At 38.7% G+C, this 27,749-nt stretch overlaps 1 long non-coding RNA gene across 2 annotated transcripts in view; it reads left to right on the top strand.

Moving 5' to 3' along the window:
* Positions 1–25,551, top strand: part of LOC147060679 (uncharacterized) — a 64,382-nt gene extending 38,831 nt beyond the window's left edge. The window contains exons 2-4 of one of the 2 annotated variants that reach the window (XR_015065483.1): positions 1,855–1,980; positions 3,393–3,562; positions 25,138–25,551. This is a non-coding gene — a long non-coding RNA (uncharacterized LOC147060679). The remainder of the gene's footprint in view (positions 1–1,854; positions 1,981–3,392; positions 3,563–25,137) is intronic. The other variant, XR_015065484.1, reaches the window with a different exon arrangement.
* Positions 25,552–27,749: the final 2,198 nt, after the last annotated feature.

The raw sequence follows: 27,749 nt of genomic DNA, 5'->3' as shown, positions 1-27,749 counted from the left end.
ATTAGGGCTAAGGGCAAGTCGTCATTGTAAGGAGATTTAATGTGTTTCCAATACAGATCAACTCATTAAGACCATTTGAATGAATAAAATGTTGATTTCCTCTGAGCTAATGTGTTGATCTGGAAACACATTAAAACAATTAGAACAGTTGAGAATGATTTGCCGAGAGTGCACGAGAAGGGCAAGCAAAGGTTTAATTGATTCAAATTTAGATGCTGACAACTTCAACTGAAAAAATAGTGTCATGCGATGCTTTACCATAAGGCAGCGGTGTCAAACTCATTTTTACCAAGGGCAATATTAGCATAATGGTTGCCCACAAAGGATTCGATGCAACACTAAGACATTATAAATGTTACTAAAGGTAACCAAATGTATATAAAACTATGCTGTAATGTTAAATGTAATTATTAAGTTGAATGTATTGTCTACAGTACATGTACTGATTTGTATTCACGTTGTATAGTACATACATGCATACCGTATTTTCCGGACTATAAGTCGCTTCGGTGTACAAGTTTCAACAGCCATAAAATGCATAATAAAGAAGAAAAAGACATGTATAAGTCGCATTTTTGGGGAAAATGTATTTGAGCAAATCCAACACCAAGAACAGAGATGTCATCTTGAAAGGCAATTTAAAATAAAAACAGAATAAAGGCAACAACAGGCTGAATAATTGTACGGTATGCTGACATTACATGACACAAAAACAACAAACTGAGAACGTGCCTGGTATGTTAACATAACACGCATGTTTTAAATCAAAGCCGATTTTCCAAATCGAATATTTCTTCATTGTCCCCTCCTTTTTATGATGGATAATGTTCTCACTTCCCCAGTCGGATGAAGCAAAAAGACACTGACTACTTAGATTTGTGGATTCTTCAGGCAGTGCCCAAGGTGTAAGGGAGTAGGGGTTGTCAACGGGCAAAATCAGAATCCAGATGCCTTTCAAATGGAATGAAAAAGGGTCAGAGGCCACTGACAGAATGCAAACGGATAAGAAGGATAGACAGAAGGATAAGCGTGCATTAAAAAAAGTCAGCAGGCAGTGACCAGTATACTATGTGGAAAGGAAATTGACAGGTGCGTGAGTCTTGGACAAGACAAGTGCGTAAGAAATTGAAATAGATGAAGAGATGAGAAAAGATGAGTGTGGGAGAAAGATAATGGTGCTCTCCAAGTTAAAAGAAAATAGTCAAAATAGAGCTTTCAACAGAGAACGGGGAGATTTACTAATGTTCAGTCTTCCCACTGGGAGCACAAAACCAGTGTGTCTAATATGTGGCGCTCATTAAAAGTAGCAGAGCGAAGCACAAAGTTTTTCAACTGACATAGCCAGGCAAGTTTGAAGTGACAAAGATTAGGGTAAAGAACTTTTGCTCTACCAGTCTTTTTTGCAACCTTATCCAAGGATATTCCATAGGCTGTTTGAACTGCAAGACACTTAATACTCAGTGTAGGATTAAAATTTTAACATAAGATGTATCGGCTTGGTTTCCCGACGCTGTCTGCAAAAGCGACCACCCCTCACAAGGCCTTTGACTTCTGCTCTCAAACACACAAGATTAGGGTGATGTCATACTTTTGCAACAATCAAATTAGCGATGGAAGTCATTGTGGAGAAAAAAATGGATTGAAAAACCTCATCATCCCCAGCAAATGAACTTGCAGAGCCCTACTTAAAATAATAATTTTGAAATATCACAATTTGGATAGCACACTTTCACTTTTATGATCTGCCATGCGCTAAATCACAAACGGAGTTGACACTAATGGCAAACTGTTGGCTATATTTCATCCTCACACAAGGTTTAAATGGTTTGTTTTGTCTCCGGTGCCTTTTAACAGCCTTGAAAAGTATTCTAAGAGTGGATTAAAACACTGAACATGGCAGTGGAGTGTGACGGACAAAGAAATCCTTTCTCCCTGCTGATGGTGATTTTGCCTGCAGCAGTTTCAGCTCCCCTTCTGCAGGTAAGAGTGCCAAAGTGATAGTTACAAATTGAAATACCGGTCTGTGCGTACACCAGTCATGTTAATACCATACAAAATTTGGATTTTGAATACATTTGTGAACGACATGGGGATGCCTGATTATTAATAAATGAGTATTGTAGACATTTATATCCAAATAAATTGTATAAGTGTACCAAATAGAATATTACGCTACCATTTTAAAATGCCTGGATTTATATTTGTGTCCATGTGTGATGACTTGTCAGGTATTCTATCATCAGATTGCGATTGTGATTGCAAATAACAAATATTTTACGGTTGTATTGTTGTTACAGCTCTCAGCACAAAATGTACTGTGTACAGTATGTGTGGCATTTATTAAATATTTAAGTGATCAATTTCATGTTAGCATGAACATATTTCTTATTCCATTAAAAAAAGGACCATGATTATATATATATCGTTTGAATGGAGAAAATTTGATATGTCAAAAAAACATTCATCCATTTTCTTTACTGCTTTTCCTTGCACATTCAAGAGCATCATTCACACTTGGAGTCAATTTAGAGTCTGAAATTAACCTAAGAAGTAGAAGACACACGTTTGGAGACTGGAGAAAGAAACCAGTACAAACTACAAGTTTTGACAAAAAAAAAAAAAAAAAAGAACAAAGAATATGGATCATTCCAGGCACAGAACACAAAGGGCATTTAATATAAGTTAAATGGTGCCCGGAAAAGAAGATTTATGTTCCACTGCTAAAAGTGTCTACAATGAACAGTAAAACCTATTTTATCATTATGGTTAATCCTTGCCAGAAGGGAATTGCCATCCTTTCCATTTTTTTTTTTTTGCCACGCACGCACGCACACAGGCATGGACACACACACACTCACGCACGCACACACTGAGCTGTCAACATTGAGTTAGAGAGCGAGCAGGAAGGAGTGATAGAGTTCTAAATTTGCATAATATTCCAGCAGGTTTTACCCCAAACTTCAAATTTTGAAAACTTTCTGACTTAACCTTTTCAAGCCTTGAATATTTTCTTTCAGACTGCAAGCTTTCTAAATTACAAAACCTCAGACAATGAAGTTTATTGTTGGTAATGTGATAAACATAATACAGTCAACCAAAATACTGTACACAAAAATACCACACAACTTTTTTCCGACTAACGTCAAACCTGGCCAGTTCCATAGTGACAATGTCATTTCTTTGCAGATTTTCTGACTTGTAAATATTTTTTCATATAAAAATTCTCCAGACTTTTCACATTCAACCAATGAAAAGACAAGAGCATTTGGCGAGGTACCCATTGGTGCTTGTAATATATTTTTTTTGTCTAAATGGACAAAACAAATAAGCAGTGAGTCCAAAAATAGAAACGTGTTCCTTTTTGTCGTCAACAAATATTATTTCTCATCCAGCAGTGTTGCTGGCCCTTTTCCACTCTGGGCAGAGTGGCCATAATAATGAGGGTAGAGCAGGGCACGGTGCCAGGAGTGAAATCAATACCCCAACTGAATAAGATGCAAGCCCAGCAGCTGCTGCAGCCAACCAGATTTGTGTTTGTACTTGAGAGGATGAGTGAGCACAAGTAAGTGCAACTAAACAATCCCAGTGACAAGGGTGAGTAGAAACAAATTAGGCCTACATTTCCTAATGTGGCAATTTTTAAACATTTTGTGTGTGTTGGTAGAAGTGTAAGGAGAGGATTTATTAACTCCGCATGGCTTAAGCTTGCAATTAAATGGAAAAGCCAATATGTAAGTATGATGTTGAAGTATTGGCTGAATTCTGGGAATAATTAGTTTCAGGAAAAAGTGCTTGATGATTAGTGAGTCAGTCCATCGTGCTGTACTCACGTAATTGACTATTCCCGAATTCATGCTTGAGGACTGACCTGGCCAGCAAATATGAAATGATTCATGAGCCACTGAGCGCTCCATAAATGAAAGAGGGTGATCTCAGATGATGAAGGGATTATTTTATGCACGTCTTAACCTAACTAGTTTAAGGTAGCACCTGGGAAATTAATTGCAAATGTCACCCTTCTTATACTGTCATATTATATGATTAAAGCCTAGTTATGCAGCCGCAAAATTTGACTTCCTTACCCAGCAATTCCATTTGTGACACGCTGGGGTACCAGACAGCGTATTGCTGCAGTTGGGGAAGTAATCAAAAGTTTTGTACATGCCATCTCTTTTATCACAGGAGAAAGTTTGTGCAAACTCGCGACCGGCACCAAACTACATTCCATTCATTTTATATGAAAGATGAGTGGAAGCGGATATTTTCATTGATTGATACAAGATATTTCTTGAGAGCAGGAATGACATTTTCAAGGATGATATTATTCTGGGAATGTAATTTCAGTAATTGAAAAAATTGTGAAAAAAAATACGACAACCATATCTACCCCTAAAATAATTTCATTGAAAATAAAAACACTTGCATCACTTTTGTGTCCATTTACAAAGGACAAAAAAACGTTGATTTGAATTTTAGCATTCAGGTTCAGATTTAATCTTCCATAGTGAGTATAAAAAATTTATATTGCTTTCAGTGTCTTGCATATCTTTTTAGAAGTGATAAGCACTCAGTAGCAACATTAAAAGGCCTTGAGTTTTTCTTTTTTTTTTTTTAAATAATTTACACTTTATCAGACTTTGCCCCTGCAGTGCACAACTGTAGAAAATAAATAGTATACAATGGCAACACATAATGATGCCACTAATTAACGCTTCAGTTTTTCTCCAATGTTAGTTTCCATACTGGTTGACTATTTATTTCTCATTATTTAGAAGGTGAGTTCATATTCCACGTCGAAACAATCATGTTGATTATTTGTGTCACGTCTCGTCCCCGGTTGTTTTGTTATGTGCGTATTGTCATAGTTTCTGTCCGTGTGCCTGTGTGCTCGCCCCTCCCCTCCTGTGTGCCCATGATCAGTGTGATCATTCTCACTTGCCTCTTGTTACCTGTCTCGTATTTAAGTCCTGTCTGCGTGGCACTCCCCGTTGGATCATTAATGTCTTCACGTCTTTTGTCTCACGTCCCTGCCGGTCAGTGATCTTGTTGGTTTTGGTTAGGTAGTCATGTTAGTTTGTTTGCTGTCTTGTTCCCCGTATCCTCTTTCCCAACTACCTTCAATAAATCCTGGTCCAAACTGCATATGGTCGCCCTGCTCCATTCCGATCTCTGACAATTTGGATGACTGGTTGAAGAGTAGCCATCAAGCACATTTTTTTCTTATAATTGGATAAGCGGTATGGAAGAATGAATTTCACACATAAAGATGTTATTTCTTAAAAGCAGCCTCTTAAAACTTACATAGAATATATCACTTGAAATAAATATTACTGGCTTTAACCTTGAATAAAAATACAAAAAGAACTAAACATACCTTTCCTGAGCCTCGTTGTACATCTCTTACATCACAAGCCATCTGAAAGACGTCTCCACAACATGTCCTTGTTTGCTCAGGTTTGTAAAAAAGTTTATTTTTTAATTGAGACAACACACAAGCACAAGCCACCATTTGGTTTTAGAATTATTGCTCTCATATAATATTTGCTTTGGATTCTATATGCTAGGTTGTAGCTGCTGAGTGCTCTTTTATCTTCACAGGATAATTGGGACCTCACTGGGAATATTTTTAGCACAATGAATATATTTTCTCCTTTAAAAATGCACCCCTTTAAATTATGTATGCGCGCTCAACTGTACTCTTAATTTGAACCAATGAGATTCGGTGCTCTGTTTAAGGTTTTATATCAGATTGGCTGTTTAGTTACCAAGTATAATTTAATCCAGCTATTTTTCTTCCATGTAACTTCTGTAATGCTAATTATGACAATACTGAAATTTGCAAGGAACAACACTACCCAAGTGTATCTTGTATTTATATGTATTATATATTCTCAGATATGATTACAATGAAAAAAATCCATGTTGAAAATAGTGTGCATATACAGTAATCCCTCATTTTTCACTGGGGTCACGTTCCGAAAAGAACCTGTGACAGGTGTAATCCGTGAAGTAGCAGTGTCATAGGATTAAATAGGAATGAATAGAATTCCAACTTGCCCTATAATTAATTAAATATATATATATATATATATATATATATATATATATATACGTGTGTGTGTGTGTGTATTTTTCTATGTGTCTTTACATGTCTTCCAATTATATTTTGGGTCTATTGTATGACAAGCATTGCCTCAAACCACATCTCCCATTAGTAACGTACAACATGCACGGAGAAAAACTATTTCAGTGTCTTGAAGCGAGTTAAAGGCTAAAATATTGTCAGTACAGAAATAGACTATCTCTCTGCCTTCCGTATGCATTTATTCCTCAGACAATTTGAATGTTTGGCCTGTGGCTGAGGCTCATGATCATTTTCTAGCTATTTGGAATGGTTCTTCTACTCTCATTAGTACTCACTTGTGATTTATTTTAATGTTGTATCTAAAAGCGGTTGGGAAGCTGGGAATACCTCTAAAGCAGGTATACAAACACCAGCGTCGAGACAGCGCTTCTACTGCTTGTTTATTATTAATATCAGCGAGAAATAGTACCTAGTCGTTTAGTGTTACCTCCATCATGTTTATTAATAGCTGTACAAATAGCAATGATTGGTTCATGTTTTTCAAAATAAATCAAACACATTCTGCCAACATTTAACAGATGCATCTGCAAATTGTGCCCAAAATCTTTGAAAACAGAAATAAGCCATTTATTTATTTATTTGTTCATTGGCTGATAAAATTATTTTAGCTTGTGCTTGTTTAGAATTAAAGGTTATGGCTCAAGTTCAAAGTCAAATTGCAAAAGATTTTCTTCCTCAGGGTGAAGTGTGGGCTCATGTAGATGATTTGATTTGGAGTGCATTTATGCCAGTGAAAAATTCACATGTCACTGTTTTCGGCGAATAAGACTCCAAACAAAACCAAAATGCAAATAGAAAAACAAATCACAATCACAGTCAGCTCTGCATCCCTTCCCACAAATCAGAGAACTGCATCAACTGCCAATTGTTGTGTAAAGCATTTTCAGTGCTTGTGTACTTGGTGTGCTCTCATCTCAGCAAAGCGTTCAGAATGTCCATTAGAGTGGGTAGTAGGCCCAATCCTCTGGAGTAATAAATACAATTATTGCAGGTAATTCAAATTGCCAACTTGGCAGATTGAAAACTGACCAGTGTATGAAAGGGGCGATTCTCAGATCAGAGGTTTCGTGGGGCTGACAGTTTTGGTGCCAAAACACATTTGAAAAGGTGAGGTGTTTCAGGAAAAACCTGCAAAATAGATGTTCACTTACAATGCGTCATAGAGTGAATAGCACTTCTGCTTTACTATGAGTACACTTTTTTCCCAGTGCATTTAAAAAAAAGACAGTTGTACTTTCTGACCACCCGTAATGTTTCTAAGTTTGAAAAGTAGCAGAATTGAGACCTTGTAACGATAACAACAATGTGTCTCAATACGTTGGACTAAAACCAAATTTCCCACATTCTCTATTTTCTTTCTATTGGATGGTGTTTGTATACATTCCAGTTGCATTTCTGAATTAATAAAGTGGCCATTAGCAATGAATTTGAAAAATTCAAACAGTTGGAATTTCAGAAAATGTGTGTAACATGCTCAGTTGGTGGTCTCCATGGGATTCATCCCAGGCAATGTTTAAGCCTGGAAACCAGACTTCTGCATAATGCATTACACACTGGCTCATGTCCCTCTCTGTTTTCTTCATTTGCCCCTCTCTTTCTTTTTTTTTTGTCTCCATTGCTATTTTTGTCTTTTATTGCCGTTTCCCCTCAATTCCTAGTCTGTCTACTGCCTCCCTTACTTCTTTGCCCCCCGTGACTCATTTTCTTTTATTTTCTCCCAATGTTTATTTGATTGAAACCATGAGACTAATATTAGCACCACCCAATAACAGTTACGCTCAGCTGCACTTTGAAAGATACACACACATACACACCAACACAAAATACTAGAGGAAAAGGGACATACGTCTTTTCCCTCTGATCTTAGAGTCAGATCAGAATAAAACATCAGACAGAATTGCAGACCTTCCCAATTTAACTTATTCCCCACATTCATTCTTAATCAGCATTAGAATAAAATCCTTCATGTCATTCCGATTCATTTGCAAATATGGACCCCACTCACTGACTCAAAATGCAAACTGAAAACTTCAGTGCTTTTTTTTCTCATGTTAATTCCATTCTGCTTTTGCCCTTTTCTCTCAAACCGCAAATGCTTTCCTGAAGTATGTTCCTTTCATGTATTGTTTATTATTGTGTTGGCATATACACGCCTCGAGTGGCTAAGATAAATAGAATTCTTTTGTTCTTTCCAAGAAGTAAAACAATAATTTCTAGAATTGTGATACAAACAAGTAACACTTAAAAGCTTGAAAATGGGCAATTTAGCCTTCAGGAAAGATGTAGTACACAGGTTTACAAAGGAAGGTACCGATAACAGAAAGACCAGTTTCTTTATAATTGGCCAATTTGCTGTCTAAAAAACATGTGCTAATGAATTAAAATATAAACTGTTGACATCCAAAGGTTTGAGCTTCCTTCTCTACTTCAAAACACAATGTATCATCCATTTTGATATTGCTGGCGGAAGCACAAAACATTGACGGCAGACACTGTGCTAAACACAAATCAACATGATTTTTTTTAAAGAAAAAGAAGAGCCAATTTCATGACGCCTGCCCACAAAATTGGATGATCAGAGGCATGATGACCCACCGACCATTGACAAAAACCTTAACAGTTTTCAAAGCTCCATCATTATTATGGCAAGCGTGAGAAAATAGAAAAATAGAAAAATTCATGCAAAAATGGACATGACATCAAAAGCAATGTCTAAAATAACGTGTCAGATTCAAAAGCATGGTCACATACTTAGAAAAAAAAAGGAAAAAAAGCCTTCAACATAATGAAACATTTAGATATTCCCAACTAAAACCTGCTGCGCTGTTTAAATGACGAGGCAATATGTTTTAAGTCACATCGGCCTCTCCCCATCTGACAGGACGGATTTGTCTTTAAAAAGAATGAGGCTGACAAACCTCTCTTGCGTTGCAATTTGTTATCATCCAAGTCCGGATTGAAGGTTTCTCAGTAGTTAAAACCAGGACAGTGTTTTTTGCTGGATGCCTTGTTGCTTCCCTTTTATTTTGCTGACCTTTTGCTCTTATTGTTGCATTTTCCTCATTTTTAGAACAAATAACAGAGTAAAACTCATCCCCAGTTTGATAAATATGCAGAAAAGAACAGCGGGATAAACAAAGCATGATGAGTTGCCAGCTCAATTAATTAGTACACACTGCTGTACTGCAGTCTTGCTAAATTGCTGGATGTTAAAAGCATGATAAACCGTGAGGGTTGTCTTACACATGGGGCATAACCCGCACAACTATGGAAAACAACACGACACATTAGCAATTAATGCGTATCAGGTAATAGGAATTTAAATGAGCTGTGTTTCCCCATCAAGACGCTACCTGAGAACTGAGGTCACACACACACACACACCATAAACGGTATTTGTCTGTCTCTTTCCTCTCCTTTCCTCTCCATTTGTTTTACAACTCATGTTGTTACCGTGACTTGCAACGTCAAATCGAACATAATTAGGACTAACCTTGGCGTGAACCAAATCAAATGAATAAAAGCTGAACCCAATAGCCCAAATCCCACTAAGAAGCAGCACACGACTCAGCACTTTGACCCAAAGAGCAGCAGCACTTTGGGCATTCACACAATTTTATTTTCACGTTAACGTCTTGCCTATGAAGTGTTCCGCTTAATTGACCAAAGCTTATCTGCATGTGCAGCACTTGACGTCCTGAAGTCACGATAGACTTCAAAAATAAATCTCCCTCTTCAGCTCTAATGAGTTTATTTCCAGGAATCTCCTTTGACAATTTCTCTGGGACAAATATATCAAAGTGCAAGTGCAGAGCCGTTGTCTCCATATGAGCTAGGCGAGGATAAAGGCCAAACTTTTATTACTTTATAGTACATATACACTTTTTTTCTTTCATGCAAAGTTTTTGTTTGCAGCAAAATCCATTTTCCACCATTGGAAGAGAGCTTCTGTGCCTCACAAAACTACATGAAACGTTTCATTCCTGAAATATAAATATATAATGTAAATAAATAAAAAAATGGCATCCATCGATCCTTACCCAAGCACAAGCAAGCTATTTTTTTGTATCGAAAGTAAAACGCATCCCGCAAACTGACAACTCTACAGGCCTTTTCAAACTACTCCCTCAGTTGAAGCTGGTTTCAGATTTTCACTCAAGTTTGCCTTTACTTAGCTCAAGGGAGAAAAACAAATAATGTCCGTTACTACTGAAAATATAATAACAATAAGAAAAAAATCTTTACATATTTTGCAGGTTATCATTTGAAAACTTTTCACCATGACTCAGAATCAATACTTGAGATTGCTTGAATAAATTCTTTATGTGCTTTTAGCATACTGGGTCAATAAAGATATTACTGACAATTCCAAACTTGATTTTCTTCAATTTTGGCTTCCTATTTATTGACTTAATATAAAAAAAATAGTTTTTTTTCTAGATGTTGCTGTTGTAAACAGGCAGGCATAATGGCTAGCTAGCAAGCTCGCTAGCTCGAGAGACAGATACTATACTGTATACATACTATAAAAATATTCACAAAGCTATTTGTGAGCAAAATGGTTGCGCTGTATTTCAATAACCAGTATTAAAATACTGAATGATCTGCATTTTTCTTTCCTTGCCTTGACCTCAAATCCACTGGGAAAAAAGCAATTCTATTCCTCGCTGGTAACATGTACAATATTCATGTCAATGCTCGAAGCCCAGTTGCAGACAGGTTGAACCATCTGTTAAGTGAGACACGTGTCAAAGTGTTTATGTCTCTGACTTTGAAATTCACCCCCCCCCCCACCTCATAGATGACAAGCGACAAGCATTTCTTCAATATTTAAATCCAGGTTATTAAATATATTTGAATGCTCTTCGCTGGGTGGCGATTCGTATCGTTCGCTCACATTGTTCAACGATAGAAACAGTGGAGCGTTTCAAATATGAACAGGGAAGATAAAAGTCTTTTTTCAATTCGTCATGGCTGATAAGGCTGAGTGTGACGTACCGGGAACAGATCAGCTTTTCTTTATCAGCTCTCTCTCTTTTTTTCCTTTTCCTTCCTCACCACCTCCGCCATTCATCTCCCGTCATCTCCTATCTACTTGAGCTCACCTCCACCCACCCCTACGTGCACTGTGTGAGAATATACACACATTTGATGTGCTCCTTTTCCCTTAACCCTTACCCCAGTGAGATTATGTATCCTCTAGCCTACAAACCATGCGTGTGTGGAATTTGAACATTGAGTATCTGTTTCTACTTTTTGCTGTGTTTGTTTCTTTGGCTGCCGCAAGCATTTCCTTTTGACTATATATACCAAAAATTGTTTTGGCAGCTTCTTTCCCCTCGTCCTCTCTGCACCGTTTCCACTCTCGTCTACTTTTTCCTTTCATCCTTGTTTTTTTGCTCCTTGGTTTTCATTTCCTAACCTTTCTTTCCTTTTCCTTCTCGGGCGGTCGTTTCTCAATGGGTCTATCTTCAAGACCCGCCATCATGCCTAATAGACAAGCTGCGGCACAAATCAAAGAAGACGCTAACTACCAAGATCCTAAAGCACCCCCCCAGGAAACCATCATTGAAAACAGGTCACGACCCATTTTTTGGTCACGATCCACTATTTGAGAATCACTGCTCTCAGAGCTCTCTGCTCTCTTGGGGGTACTGGTTGAAAAATGTTCTTTTCTTGACTAGAGCATTTTGCTTGTTTGTCTTAGTCCCCGCTGTTTCCATTCAGCCAACATGTAAGTTGGAAAATATTTGGAAAGAGTCTCATTTTTGTTCAGCAAAGTTTTTGCCTCATTTTCCTTCTTTGTTTTCATGTCCTCTCCTTCCCCAGCGTCATACCTCTTTGATTTGCTTGCTCACGTCGTCGGTGTTGTGTAATAATTAAATTCTGTTGCCACTTCAAAGTGCCCTGTTAGCTTATTGAAGCTGGTCAAGGGGGGGAAAAAAACAAGCAGGGGGAATTCATAAATGGTTGCCACGTTCATTAGGAAGGAGTCATGAAGGATGGATTGGTGTGTGGGCAATCACAAATATGGAGGAACTGTTTCTTTGTGTTTATTTGGTCGCTGTTTATTTTGTCCTACTTTAACGCATGTCTGGATTCACATTGCATGCGTCCATGTGTTTTCATCCCTCAGATGTTGAACAGCTCGGACTAAAAAGGTCAATACACTCACAGAGTTCTTGAATTTCTTACAGCTTTCATCTTTCAATGCCAAGAGTCAATATCAAATCATTTTCGAATAAGAAGCAAGTTTGGGTACTATTGTTATTTCCATTTCGAGTGAGCCAATTCCACTTTGGGTTTAGGTGAGTTCATTCAGGTTTGCGCATAAAGGCTCAATCAAGCAGCTGTCCACATCTAGCACAGAGAGAACACTTCATACTTGAGGGCCGGAGATGACATTTGAACACACAGTTTCTTAGCTCTGAGACATGCGAACCACTATTCCAATGTGTTTTCTGAAACTGCCAAAGCATTTATCTCAAGAGATTTTTTTTAATTTTACACGAATATCTAACATCATAGAATTTTGAAAGAATGTTTAGTTATTTTTTCATGTAACAGTTCTATGTGGTGTGTTGAAAATATAATGGAAAACTTTGAAAGGACTGACTGAAATTGAGCAAGATCATTAAAAACAACAACAGTAAGACAGTAATCAGCCAAAATGCACATTATCATTTGTTTCCTAGGGCAAGCCCGGGTCTCACAACAAAGCATCCTTAAGTAATTTACCTTACAATCAATCAATAAAAAATGAAGACATTTACAGATAATGTACTGGTCCCAGAGGTACAGTAGTTCATAGACCAGAGGGGGCAGAAAAAACCCGGCTAAAAGGCGTGGTTTAAAAAACACTTGGTTGCCCTCGTAATCTTGAAATTCCAATTCAGTGAGCTGTACAAAATAGCCTCCTGGCCATAACTGTAGGAAAAAACAGTTGCAGGTACAGAAGCCTAGGTGGTGCACGACACAAAACTATGGACTTTTGGGCAAATGAGCATTTGAGAAAGATGCTGACCGACAGAAACACCAGTATGACCTCAGGGGCTCTTTAGCTTGCACAACAGCATAACAAGAAGCCAAAAGAAACATGACAATCCTATGGGAGAATGCTCCTAATTGATGGGGGATGGGACCACAAACTCTGGACAAGCACTTTAGTCAAATAACTAGAGCGATACAGACCCTGACTTGGACTTGTCGCAAGACAAAAAAATAAATAAATAAATAAATAAATAAATACATAAATAAATAAATAAATAAATAAATAAATAAATAAATAATATATATGTATATATAAATAAACATATAAATAAAGGCCTTTTTGTAAGCGTGGCCTGAGAGGTACCAAGAGGATGGAGGACTGAGCATGTAGGAGGTTGCAAATAAGGGCTGCCAACAGCTCTCCAAAGAGAAACAGATTGACAACTGGACGAGAGTGAGGTAAGATGAGGCAAACAATGGCGTCGAGCCTGCAACATAAAAGTCCAGCACCAATTTGAGAATTCATGACCTTGAATTAATTGTGCAGAAAATCTCTGTCCTGGAAGTGTCTTTACCACAATTCCTTTGCTGAAAGTAAAGGAAGATATTCACAGAATTATTCACCTCATTAATTTCCTTGATGAGGGCTTCTGCTTTTGTTGGATCCAATGCTAATCTTGGGATCACAGACTCAAATTCTCATAATCCTGAACCTTGCATTAGTCACTTCCTGTGGCACACAGTTTCTTTTAAAATAACACTCATTATGAGGCTTTGTAACAGGATACAACCTCTTACAGCAGGCTGACTTCAATCCCGAGACAGAAATGTAAGAAAAATCTTGAACTGACTTGACATGATAACAGTTGTATCTGTACGGGGGAGGCATTTGGTGTTTCACTGCGACATTGTGGACATCAGGCAACGTGAACAAACCAAAGGCTTTGGCTCTTAGATCTTCATTTGTGAAGAGCTATTAGGAGCAGTGCCACTGCTTTGATATGTTGCGTGGGGGGATTCAGATAATGGAAAGTTTGTACCCTTACACCAAAAAAAAAAAGAAACCTTTTAGAATGATATGGTCTGTGCATCACACATTCTAAAGCAAAATAGTGAAAACAAAAGCATCTTACCCATTTTGCTGAAAGAATGAAGCTTGAAAACATTTAAACACCTCATCAAAAGACATTACAAAAAATACTACAAGAATTACTAAAATGCCATACTTCAAAAAATGGTTTAGAAATGCTAAAAAAAACTTAATGGTATAAGAACTCCCCCCCGCCCCCCCCCCCCCCTACACACTTTTTTTTTTTTTTAAACTGGATTTAAAAGTGTTTACACTCATGGCTAACTTCAATTTTGTTTGTGTGCAGCATAGCAGCTCAATGCTACTCCACCATGTTTGCTTTGAACTTCACAATTGGAACAAGTCTGCTGACCTCAAAGCCCAACTAGGGTTATTGTCAATCAGCATTTATTAAGATATTACTGATATTATTCATCCACCCATCCATTTTCTGTCATGCCTGTGCCAGATTGCGCTCGGCTGACAATTACCCTCAGCCACACCCCTTCATCACCATAATGTCTGTCACCTCCTTGCTCGTTGTTGCATGTATTTAAACCCTGCCCGTGTGTTCCTTCTTGTCGCTTTCTACTGTTGTGTCCATTCCTGGCTGTGCCCAGTGGTCTTGTTCTTGTCGTCTGTGTTTCTCTCGGTCTGTCTGGAAGTTCACGGTCAGAATTTTAACCTTGTCATGTCGGTCGGTTGGTCTATCTGTTTGCTGGCCGTGAGTCTCTGTCCCGTCTGTGTCTTCGTTTCCCCACCTGACTCCCTTCCAACTCTCTTTCCCGTCAATAATTCCTGGTTCAAGCTACATTTGGTCGCCAACTCATTCCTGACATTTCTCTACCATCACTGCTGTTCATCTTTTCTGACAATATAGCCTGAATCTGATGCAAATTGTTCACAATGCACAAATCAATTCACAATCCCATTCACAACATCACTGTGTGGGAACTGAAGTCCAACTTTCATTATTATTACTTAAAGTCAACCCTGAAGAAAACACAATTATTTTGGATGGTTTGTCCAATATGTTGTTTACATTTCTGTAGCGTGTGTCTGCTTTTCCTTTTCATTAAAGGAAGTGGCAGTGGCGCAGCCCCAAAGGACTCCATCTGAGGAAGAACCGAGGTAGTTCTGTTGGAGGCTCAAAGCGACTAAACAGAATAAACAATTGATTGATCCATTTTCCACTTGCCGAACATTACACAGATGACACGGTTCATTTTTTGGGTGAGGGAACTCCGCTTTCTAAGAAGAAAAAAGTAGACAGTAATAATATCATGTATATTATTTTAGTTTCATAACAGATGGGGAAATTGGCATTTTTGCCTTTTGAAGTGTTGATTGCTTTTCCTTCTTAAGACTGATTAATTTTTTTTCTCCTATGCTTTCTCATCTGCTCGTGATTTTTATTTTTTTCTGTAATTCCCCCAAACACATCTCCTTCCTTAATCACTCATCCAAATAGGAAATGAGCAATGCAAAATGTGTTTCATATCCTCAGTTGGTTTATTTTTAATAGCCATGAATATGAATATATTTTTGCTCCCTACGGGTCCACACACAGTAGAAAATTAATTAAATTGTAATTATTCCCGTGTCTTTGCACAGGTAAAATATAAAAGATAAGGAAGCTAAATGACGAGATAAGAAATGCAAAGTGTTTTTTTCCCCCCATCTCTGTGACATTTGGAGGTTAGCCTTCAGTTGTTTACTTATTAAGTCATTATAAAAAAATGTCTTCATTTTTTTTTCAATTGCAAGAATATGCAGTCTATCAGTGGAAAATCCATCTGAGCTGTTTTAGTCCACGTTTTGCGCTGCCAAAAGCAGGCAGGTGCTGCATAGGCAGCATTGGTTGTGTGAAAGAAGAGCAAAGAACAGCACTATTCACTCTTTTCCAAACTGGCTTCAACCAAAAAGCAATTGTTCTTTACTCTTTGCTGGCTGATACATGTGGAACTCATTGGAACTTTGATAAATGTACTGTAGCAGCATTTTTTTTAAGTGCCTTTATTTTTCAAACAGTTTGTACCAGACTCTGGCTCAATCTAAATGTGAAACAAACCTTTTAATGTTATTATTATGGACATGTCTACATAAAGTGTGGCCACCCCTGCCCAAAGTTTTTCTTACAAGGGACGCTGACGAAAAAAAATAAAGGATGCAATGAACATTTTAATTTATTCAACATGGTAAAACTCATCCATTTGTATTTGGAAATAGTGCTATATCACAGCTTTCTGTTAACAGTGAGAAGGGAAATAAAGTAGGATTTTTTCTGGATTATGGGATGCCCCGTGGACCTGCATCCCACAAGAGATCTGTCCCTGCACTGAGCACAACCTGAATCACGTCTCCACATTCAGAGCCAAAAAGAATTATGATAATCTGTACTGCAATGTTATTTGAAAATTGATAATATACAGTCACTAAATAGATTTAATTATTTAAGAATGGTAAATAGAAATCCCAAATATGAAGGGTATGGTCCTACATCAGTGTGGCTTGATATTTGTTTTTTAGATTTGTAATAATATGCAGATCAAACAAAGTACCTCAAATATACTAACATTTTGAGTAAATTGATTTTTGGAGAAAAAAAAATGGACAATGTGAGTTCTTGCACTTTGAAACTACAACATGTTTGCTTTAAACTCGTTTTTGCCAGAGTGTATCTTTTATACCTGCATTGAAAATATACTAAATACATTAAGCAGATGTATGCACATATTTTGTCCATTCATTCAAGGTGGAAAGTTTGTCATACATCTGGATGCACGTTCTTCTATGTGCTCCCCCCCAGTAGCACGGATGAAAAATGATGACCCCCCTGCAGCATTTAAGTTTTCCGTCCCTTCTCTGGATGATGCAGTATCATACACCACAAACTCCACTATGCTGTAGCTGTTTGTTTTCTGACTGTCATTGGTCTCCTCAATGATAAAATGCATCCCCCTTATGGTGACCTTCAGCCATATTGAGAAATTAAAACAGGAGCCCTTGACTCAACTCCATTATTGAGTTCTGGCTGATGCCATCAACGAAGCGTACTCGCTTTCCAATGTCTGCTGAAGCAATACAGTTTTGAAAGCAGTGTAGGTAAAGAAGTGGAATGGCGGTGAAAGTGAATGAGGCTCAATATTTAATTCGAAGACCAGACAAACATGTTTAATTAAAGCTTTTAATGTCTTGCAATACACCGTACGTGAAGGACAGGAAGAAACCCCAAATTTTACATCCAATTTTTTATAGTTCTAAATCCATTCTGACACTCTCAGATGGTGTGTGTGTGTTTTTTCTTTGCAGATAACAACACCATGCTGCCCTTTGATTGTACGGTACCTCTCATTTAAAAATAACACAAAACGAACCCCCCCCCCCCCTCCAATGATGAACCACTGTACAATAGCAGAAAGTGTATTAACAATGACTTGGGATTGGAAATAGTGATATACAGAATGTGAGGCTGGTGCGGCGACTATGCATATTGCCGATTTGAATATTTCTAGGTAAATGCATTTGAATGGGTTAGCTTTGGTATATTGTGTATGTGACTAACAAGTATTGTGAATTGCACTTGTAAAGGATTCGGTTTGAGAATGATGCAGTACACAATGAGGCAGAGAAGCCTTTGAATATATGCATACACACATTTATAGAAATAATATCCAGACCTGCAGCAGACTCGAGTCAATTCACCTTCTATTTCCTCTTGTCCACTGTAAGTCAAAGAGGTTCTGCATTCAAGCAGTCTAATGCCACTTTATTTAAGAGGGGCCTATCTAAACACACAATTTCCAATGGTGTGAGTGTGTGTGTGTGCTGATGTGTGTCCAAGTTGGTATGTAGCGAGTTCCAAAGTCTGAGCTTGTTCTGGCACCATAAACTAGATTGTACTTATGGCATAAATGAATTATCTCAAGAAGCTCGGAATGCATGCAGAGTGGCGGCAGCGTTTCCATAGCAAGGAAGATTCCCAGAAACCCTCGGTGACCTTGGAATAAATAAAACAAGCTCTACCGCCCTTTAATAAGAAATACAGTCAACTCACCTGCATTAAAACGTTTCTAGCCTGTAGCTGGATTTAATTAGCTGTCAAAACATGGGGTTGACTCCACAGTCTGTCACCATGCAGTGCTTAATGTCATCTGACATGTAATTTGAGAGAACCGAGTCAGCTTAGACGTGACGTGCAGACTCAAAATCAATCTGCAGGATTAAATTGATGCAACGTTACACTGAGCAGAATTATATATGTTTTATTGACTTTATCACGGGCGCCCACACACCTGTGCCTGTAATTGGGAGCCTTTGGGAATTTACCATACATCTTGTGTCGGTTTGTTGCCATGAAGTCAACGTGAAGGGCTACTGAAATAAGATGGTTTCTGTTTATCACACCTGAGGATTTGAATATGCTCTCAGAATGTCGCTAGACTCCGCAAGAACAGTGCCACATACTGTACATCATGAATACATTTTTATTCTCAATTTAAATGATTTCAATGGGGATATGCTCGTCTGCTTTTTCTCATTTTATGCTTTTGATAGATACGTATGTTGCCTGCAAAAGTCATGTTAATGATGGATGCAATGAAAATAGCAAATAACTGTGGTTCATGATACAGGAGTTGTTTGGCAAAATCTCCAAAGTTTCCGACAGGAGAGTTCACCAAAGGGATGCAAGAATTTCAACCTGGTATCCACAGCTGTTTTTTTTTTTTTGTGGAGGTATTTTTAAAGATCAGTGTCTGTATACCTTCTTCCCAAGTGGCTTTTTTGACTACTGTACTATCTTGTCTGTGAGAAGGAAGTCTGGGCCTATCTTGTTGTCGCTGCTGCCCTAGTTGATTGATTTATTGATGGATTCATCATATACCACTCGTTGGGGAAACACCAATAGTTTTGTAATGCTGCCTGATGGATGGATGGATGGATGGATGAGAAGAGCCGCCACAGCCAGAATGTGCAAATCAATAAACAAGATTAAAAGAGCAGCAGTGAGGGTGTTTAAACCCCTAAAGAAAGTTATGATAATATATATTTTTGAAAACAATTTATGAAAGCACATCAAGCACTAGAATAGCCTTGGATAATGGATCTGCTCATGTTTAAACAAAGCCCTTTTGTCTGAGCGAGACGAAGGCGCTACTCTCTGAGCATACAGTATGTTTGTCTGCCCATCTGATTACATAAAGATCATGCTGTAGCTCATCTGTCTAATAATCTGTACAGAAGCCTACGATAATTAATTTTCATTTCTAATTTCCTTTTTCATTTTGTTCCGTGAACAAAATATTGCTCAGGTGATTGAAAGACCAAGAGTGGGAAGCGTTTGGAAAGGTCACTCTGCATGTATGAGCACACACACACACACACACACACACACACACACACACACACACACACACACACACACACACACACACACACACACACACACACACACACACACACACACACACACACACACACACACACACACACACACACACACACACACAAAATGGGGTACACACACACTCACACATGCACGCACAAGCGCACACACGCGGGTATTGTATTCTCTACTTACAGCAGCTCGGTCATTAGAGTAGGCATATATTCAATGTATGGGAGCGCAACAGCGTGTGCAAAACAAGAAAAGTCAATTGGACCAAAAGGGATTACAACAAAAGCAGTAAATAAGAGCACATATGGAAATAAACATAAGCAACAGAAAAAAATTGAGCAAGGGACAACAGATTATATCTTAAATTACAAAGGTTACATTTAAATAAAAGTACTGGTTTATTTTTAAAACAACATTCACTGCAGTAAATATGTATCGACAGTTTTTAACAAAACATTCAAATAATGAACGCCATTTTTACCTGGTGAATTTACCCTAGATGACAAAATGATGAGGTTTTTACAGTGTTTAGGATAAACATACAAAGCAACTCATTGGAATGTTTGGCCCCACCTTGGTCCTAGCTTTTGCACTCGAGAGGGGCAACGATGAAGTCAAACTTTTAACAAGAGTCAACAGATATCATCATCAATAACAATATTCTTATATCAAGTGAATCAAGCTTTCAACTTTTTTTGACTGTTCTAAGCCACACACATAATGTCTCGCATTAACTTTCAGCACTTTCCTTGCTCTCAAAAGCATTGCCCAAAAGTTTGAAGTCAATGCAGTTTAACTAAATACTTAGCCCCATGAGGGATGATACGTTTTAAATTAAAAATCTGTGCAAATATTATCTCCAATTTACCACAGGGGTTTACTATCTGTAATTGGTTGGCTGTTTCTGCCATCCAACAGTGTGTTATTCATTACAGATGTTTCTTCATGTCTCTGGATGTGTCTACAAGGGCCCAGTTCTCTGAGGTCACATCTCCGTGTGCCGTCTGACTGCAAATGTGTGTATTTGCAAGTATGTGTGTATGTTCCAAGCAAAGCTTAATTGAATAGGAGGTTAAGGCCATAGCGATCCCTTGTGGTACTGCCTCTAAATGGAGCGGTGCTGGTGAGCAACTGAGGGGAAATTGGGCTTAGAGACAGAGAGAGCAAAAAAAAAAAAGAGGGCAATGTGTCTATAAATTTGACATTCCTCTGAGATTTTCAATAGAAAGGAAGACGAAGAAAGAATAACTAAATGTGGGCTCACTAATGAGACACTACTTGTACATGCTATAGAGGAAAAAGAAACTGGGAGGAACACAAAGGGAGAAAGAGACTCTAAATGTGCCTCTCTCCAGAGAGCCACTGCGACCGAGGGAGCTGTCCTTGGTGCTGAATAAGCCCGCTGGCAGAAAACGAAGCTGAGCAGCAGGCATTGAGAACAGATAAATAATCACCTCGTCATGTCTGCTCACGTTCATCACGGTGTGTGATTGTCTTGAAGCCATACCAAGCTCTATCTTCATTTTTTTTATCCTGACATTTATTTTTGTTTACTACCTCCACCAAGTGTGAGTGCAGGAGTTGCTTTGATCACTCTTTATTAGTATTTATTTATTTTATTTGAGCATGATTGCACAAAAAACTTCCACATTCCGGTCTATTTTGTTTTCAGCACTGAATTCAGAACTTCTCTGCGGTACCACTCAGCCCTCCGTGCAGGAACCCACTCTGTTCTTCCTGTGGGGACCACACGGCATTCCCAGCAGATACATCAATAGCAGCTCTCACACAGATTTCATTCGCTCCTGTGGGGAGTGGACCGATGTTTAGCAGGAGCTACGTCTCCTCACATCCCCAAAGCACCTCTGACACGATAGCCGAAGGGATACAGTTGTGTCCCATGATATTAGCCGAGCCATTGTTTTCGGTACGGGATATATAATCATTCATCTGTCCCTGTCAAAAAAATATATCTACCTTTCCAGCATACAGTTCAGCATACAGGCCGTGTTTTTTTTTTTGCTACAATACACGTCAGCCCATTGTACAACTGTTTGGACCTGACCTTTTTCAAACCAGCAGTACATATTATACTAGCACAATAACGCAGCATGCCAATAGACTGCAAATGAGAAGAGCAGGGCACAAATAATTTGTATGTCTTTCATGGCCATTGCTCCCCCGCAAAAAAAAAAAAAAAAAAAAAAAAAAGCACCAACCTCCCTCTCCTCCTTGTCCGTGCCTCTCACCCAAAGCCAAATTCTAGTATAGTATAGTATAGGATAGGATAGGATAGGATAAAAAAACTTTGTTCATGGAAAGAAAAAAATTTCTTTCCATGAACTCTGGCAAGAACATACACATTTGTGTAGTCAAGGGTGATTCATGAACCAGTTATATTTTTGACTCATATAGAGGGCACTGTTAGTTTAAGAAATAGCAACTAGTGTGTGCTTTCAGCCATGTGGTAAACATCTAGTGAGCTGAATAAACACAACTGCTTCATAAATCATCTTGAAGTTTCATTTTACCATCACTAACATTCTCACTCATTTTTTTCCCAGCCATTCTTTTTTGGTTCAAAATTCTTTATTCCTTTCCTTTCCCTTTGTTTATAAACACACGTGCACAAACACAGTAGGATAGTGTATAACACGCCTCACATCTGAAAAGGTTCGGGTTTGAATCTCAGCTCAAGCTGAACCATCCGTAACCCTACTGAAGATTAGTTGAATTAAAAATGGATGGATGATGGTTTTTGAAACACATTTAAATATCTGACATTACTAAAAAAGGCATTTTCATTTTACTGTAATGAATTACTGTAATTATATAATTAATTCAACTGGCCACAGAACCGATGGCATTAATCAAGTCAGTACCCTATACGTGACAGAGTGGACTACAAAACTTTTTCATTATTTGTAGTTGTTCCATTTTTCTTAGGTGCACTGGGCCGGCTATCATGAATAGTTGGCAAAAAGAGCAATCACATTAATTACATGATAGTACATTGCATGCTCAGTCACGTACCTGTCGTTTTTTTCTATATCATATAAGGCTGTTATCATTAATAATAATCAAGGACCTATCGCGTTGCAGTAATATCGTGACTCCTACGTTGTCTGTGCTCACGTGCGTGTGCATGCCCCAACTTTAATTTGAAACCCCAACCCAACCCAAACCACTAGCCCCTGACCCTATCCCTTAACCTTAAACCCTAACCCATACTCCACATTCCTAACCCCCACCTCCTGGCCCCTAAATCTAACACTAACCCTACTTTGAAAGCCTAACCTTAATTTGAAACCTTAATCCTAGTTTTAAACCTTATTACAAACCCTAGTTTAAAATTGTATTTAGGGGTTAGGAATATTGGTTAAGTGTTATAGTATGGACAGGCATACGTGGTGGCCTGTAAATCCGTATGAAATGGAGTACCGAAATTCCGTGGTATATTAGGGCGCATTTTCCCCTGCAGAGCAGACCAAACGGTTTCATATTTTGCCGTGTACCGTTGCACCCCAAATCAATAGTGAGCATGTGCTAATCGTTTTCACGGTTTCTGACACATTTCAGCAGTTCTGTTGTTTTTAGTGATAGTACATAACAACAGCATTGCAATGTTGTGTTCAATCATTTGAGCACACATACAATGACAGTGTAAGCAGGCCAAGACATTTATTGGGTTGAGAAAGCCCCGCATCTTGTAGACAGTTTTGATAAGACACGCCATTACCTCGACTTTCCAAATGTCGTACGTTGTATTATTCCGCTGCTCTCTTATCAGACTTAACAAAATGTAGCCCACTTAGTAGAACAGTAATGGACTGTATGATAACATTTGCAGGGGTACTTGTGGGAAATGAGCTTCTGCATATAAACATATTCTTGGATGATCAATCAATACAACCAAGTTGAGTTCCACAGACGATTTGTGGTGCCGATTACAATTGATCTGATCTCAGCACAACCCGTTGACATCAGTTGCGGTTACCTTGAGCTGGAAAACAGAATAAACAGCTCCTTTTAATTGAGGAGGTATTTCAACCTGCCGGTCTAACTTCTTGCCATCTCGGAGAGCTTTTAACCTGATATCTAAAGTTTTTTTTAACCACTGTGACTGAGTGCTGGCTAGATGGGCTTTTGGTGCTAGTGGAAGTAGTCTCATGTAGACGTAAATTCCGCTGATGGTTCCATTAAAAAAGATTTGTTTAGTTTGTCCTTCAATTCATGATTTAGCACTGGGATTCGCTTTCACACACCTGTAATGATTAATTATGGAAGAACGATGGGTATGTTGAGCCTCCTTTTGTAGAGAAGCGACTAGTTTGGTGATCTGAATTCTGTACATACATACAATACATAAATTGAAAAGCAATTCTTGATTTTTACTTTCTCTTATTTGCTCACATCCATTGCTGTTCCTCGTGGCTAATCATTGCCACAAAAAGCCAAAGAAAAGGAACATACATGAACATGAATACTTTGAAGCTAGCGCTGTCAATAACTTTCGTAGCTATGTGGTTTGAACTCGAACATTTCCTGACACTTTTGGATTTAAATTTTTACCAGGGAACTTGGACAACTTCAAAATCGCAGCCGGGATCCGCCCATTTGACTGAGGGCTCAAAAAAGATCGTGTTGTAAATACTGCTTTTCTATTTTGTTGAGTACATTGAATTTGAAGATGAACACAAAAAACAACCCAAAACTTACAGTATGTGACCCCTCCAAATCGATCCACTACACAGCAGGTGGATTTCCTCCAGTAATGAGCACTCTCCCATGGCTGCAAAGTGACCGGACAGGACATCATCAAAATAAGCCACACAATCTCTACATCCGTTAATGGCGGCAAGTCAGAGAGAGGGCAGCCTGCATGACTCTTCAGAGCCTTGCAAATAGACCCAAAGGAAGCAAAAGACTGACTTTTGTTGTCATTATTTGTATGTATGAGGAGAACAAGGCCTGTTTTTCTACCATATTTACATAACAGATCGTACCATGCAAAGGTCTTCAGCAGTTTTATCTATGTTATGACAGTCAGATGTAACTAAAAATGGAGCATGAAACAATATATTTTTATTTGTCCATCTGTTTGATAGTTATTGTTTCACATATGCGTCATTTGCCTTTTAAACAAATAGAAAGTCAAATATGATGCCTTTCCGAGCACAGAAAAACTGCTGTCAATGTTGTTGAAATGGTTATGTGGCCCTAAGAGAGAGAAAACAAAACTGCATTTGCATGGAGTTTCCTATATATCCAGTTTAAAGACAAGATAAAACCTATTTTCTCAGAGCTGCACAAAAGTGTTCCATCTTGAACACTCGCCAAAACGTTAATGGATATGGCAAGGTGAATAGCAAGGCCAGCCCAAGTGAGGGATTCATGGTTATGGCCTAGTGAAGTGGTTGAAGCCAATCTTTTCAGCGCAAAGGCAAACAGGCACTAGGAGATAGTCTGAACTGTCATCCATCCAGTGGAGAATATCATTAATTAAAAAGACTCTTGTTTTTTTTTTTCCCCCAGAAACTTCAGGAAACGCTGGCAAACAAGATGTAGTGACCAAACAAAATGACCTTGAGGATTACCAGCTAAAAGAAAATGAGCAGCACTTTCAAAGTAAACACAATACAGCCAGACTACAGCATATGCAGGAACAACAATAAAAAGGAAAGACACAAGGAATACACTGAGATGGATTCATAGCAAGGAATATGAGGGTCAATCACGATCCCACGCAATAAAAGGAATTTGACACATTCACAGAGCAAAAAAGAACATTGGAAAGTGAATGCGGGCTAACTGACAGCCAACGGTAGCCAAAGTAATTGAGATTAAAAAAAATAAAAAAAAAGACAAAATTCACACATTTGTACATTTTATAGTCTGACACGGTCATAGTATGACGCACATTGTGAATATTCAAGAAAACTAGACATCTTTTATGCACTTTGTATCATGTGTCTATCAGGCAATTATATTATTGGTTGTATATTACATTTTAAAAGTCACACAAGATGCTGGCATTGATGGTGTCATTTATCTGAATATGTTGAATTACTAATAAAAAAATCGAAAAAAATCTGAATATTATTGAACTATTGCTTTCCTCTTTTCACCCCGTTACCTCCCTATCGGGTTCTCTTTCGATCTACCAAGAGGCAATATGCTTCCCACAGCAAAATCACCAGAGCAGCAGTCCCAAAGTGATTTAGGGCAGCCACCACAGCACTTAAAATCGAGGCTCCAGGCCTTCGTTGCCATCTGTGCTGTGGTACCTCCCTAACTATGTTCAAAGTGGTGACTCTACTTTTAGTATGCAGTCAATCAATATGTCTGCTTTGGTGTTGTCTTAGTCTGGTTAATATAAGAGAGGTTAAGCAAAGAATGACTGAACACGAGGATATTCTCCAGCTTCATGTTTGGCTTCATGATGGATCAATTTTCGACGAATCGGGATAAATATTATTTGTATGAATTATTGAACATTCTCTTCACAGCAGATAACGTTTGTATGTGTGGAAAGCTTGCTCTCATTTCTTGGTGTCATCGCTTCCTCAACCCTGACTCCATATCAGATGCCAATTATTAATGTAGGATCTTCACAAAATGGGCAGAGAGAGGTTTGTTTGCAAATATGTGGAATATGCTTTAATTTCAAATCTTTATACATGGCCGACTGACTTAATTGGAGTTGTATTATGAAATGACTATGCCTTGTGCAAATAGTAAACAACATGGAGTCATTGGTGTCATCTTGAAAAATGGATTGCCAAATTGGCTCATTAATGCTCTCTGAGCGGCACCAGCAAATTTGACAAATATTATTGTCGGCCTGTTCCCAAAATGACCAGATTTTTTCCTGCGAGCAAAACTGTCGGGCACACCTTCACCTCTCCCACTCTCCGGTGCAGTAAGTTTGTGTTCACGCAGCCAAGGCCATCTCCATGGCAACAGGACAATATGTGGCATGCATGGAAGAGGGGGGCATCGACACACAACTCACTACTCCTACACATCTCTGACAGTTCACTGTCTCGGTTGGCTTTATCACACCCCTCCCCGTGATGGCGCATGCGTCGCTCGGGATACGCTAGCCTAAAGTGGCTTTGACTGCTACACGGGGAGGGATCGTGCCAGCTTAATTTCGACCTAGACAGCAGCTGATCTCAAGAGAGTCACCGCCCATAGTATTGTTTATACTGTATAAAGTTAAGGAGCATAAATGTTAAGTTCCAATTTGGCATGACCTGTGTTCAGAATATCATCATCAAATAAGAAGGCCAACATGGCAGAAGAGACAGCCAATCCTGAACCTCCACCAAAGAGTAACAAACAGGACACGGGGTTATGGTAATGGGATGGCTGATTGAAATTTCAGTACAATAATTGGGCCTCGGGAGAGGGCCGAGCTAAGTAGATGCTTTAGAAAGTGAGCTCAGCAAGAGACAGGCGTGTGGGTTAGAAGCTGAGGGTGATGAGTGGGTCGCTGCACCAACTAAAAAACAAAGAGAGGCTAAAATGAGCAAGGATGTGCTGGGTATGGATGAGGGAGGGCTGGCGGGTTTGGTGAAAGGGTGAATATGTGAGGGCACAAAACAGCGACAACCAGGATTTGATGCGGAGAGTTCATCCGAGTGGAACGAAATCGAGCACGAGAAAAAGATTGAAGGAACTTTCATCCTACCGGGCAACAGCGACGGCGAACCAAAAGACGAGATATCCGTAAAGAATTAGAATTAGATCTCAGTTATATAGTAAAGTACATGACTTTAAAACCAAGGCCGAATGTGCCTTTTTTTTTTGTAATCCACGAACGAAAGCACGTCACTTTCGAGAGTCACTGCACGGAGAGGAGATGCAGACAGAAAGATAAGTGTGGGCGAAGTTCAAAAAGTGGGAAGACAGAAACTGCTCGGGTCTCTATGGAAATGTCATACTTTCACTTTCACATAATGACCTGTGAATCACCAACAAGTCAGTCCAGAGTATGAAAAACCGCCTGCTGACTAAATCATCCGTAGGCAGATTGGCCTGTGGCTCTAGCACAAAAAAGATTTGAGATCAAAAAGCGAGGCTGTCTGAAGGAGCAAACTCTGTGATGGGGTTGCCCTAGAGAAACAAGGACATGCTTCATT

This window comes from Syngnathus leptorhynchus, chromosome 2 (genome assembly GCF_054491065.1).
Source record: "Syngnathus leptorhynchus isolate UIUO chromosome 2, UIUO_Slep, whole genome shotgun sequence".
Taxonomy (NCBI): Eukaryota; Metazoa; Chordata; class Actinopteri; order Syngnathiformes; family Syngnathidae; genus Syngnathus; species Syngnathus leptorhynchus.
Note: the sequence above shows the minus strand (reverse complement) of the source record. Positions and strands in the feature narration are given on the sequence as shown.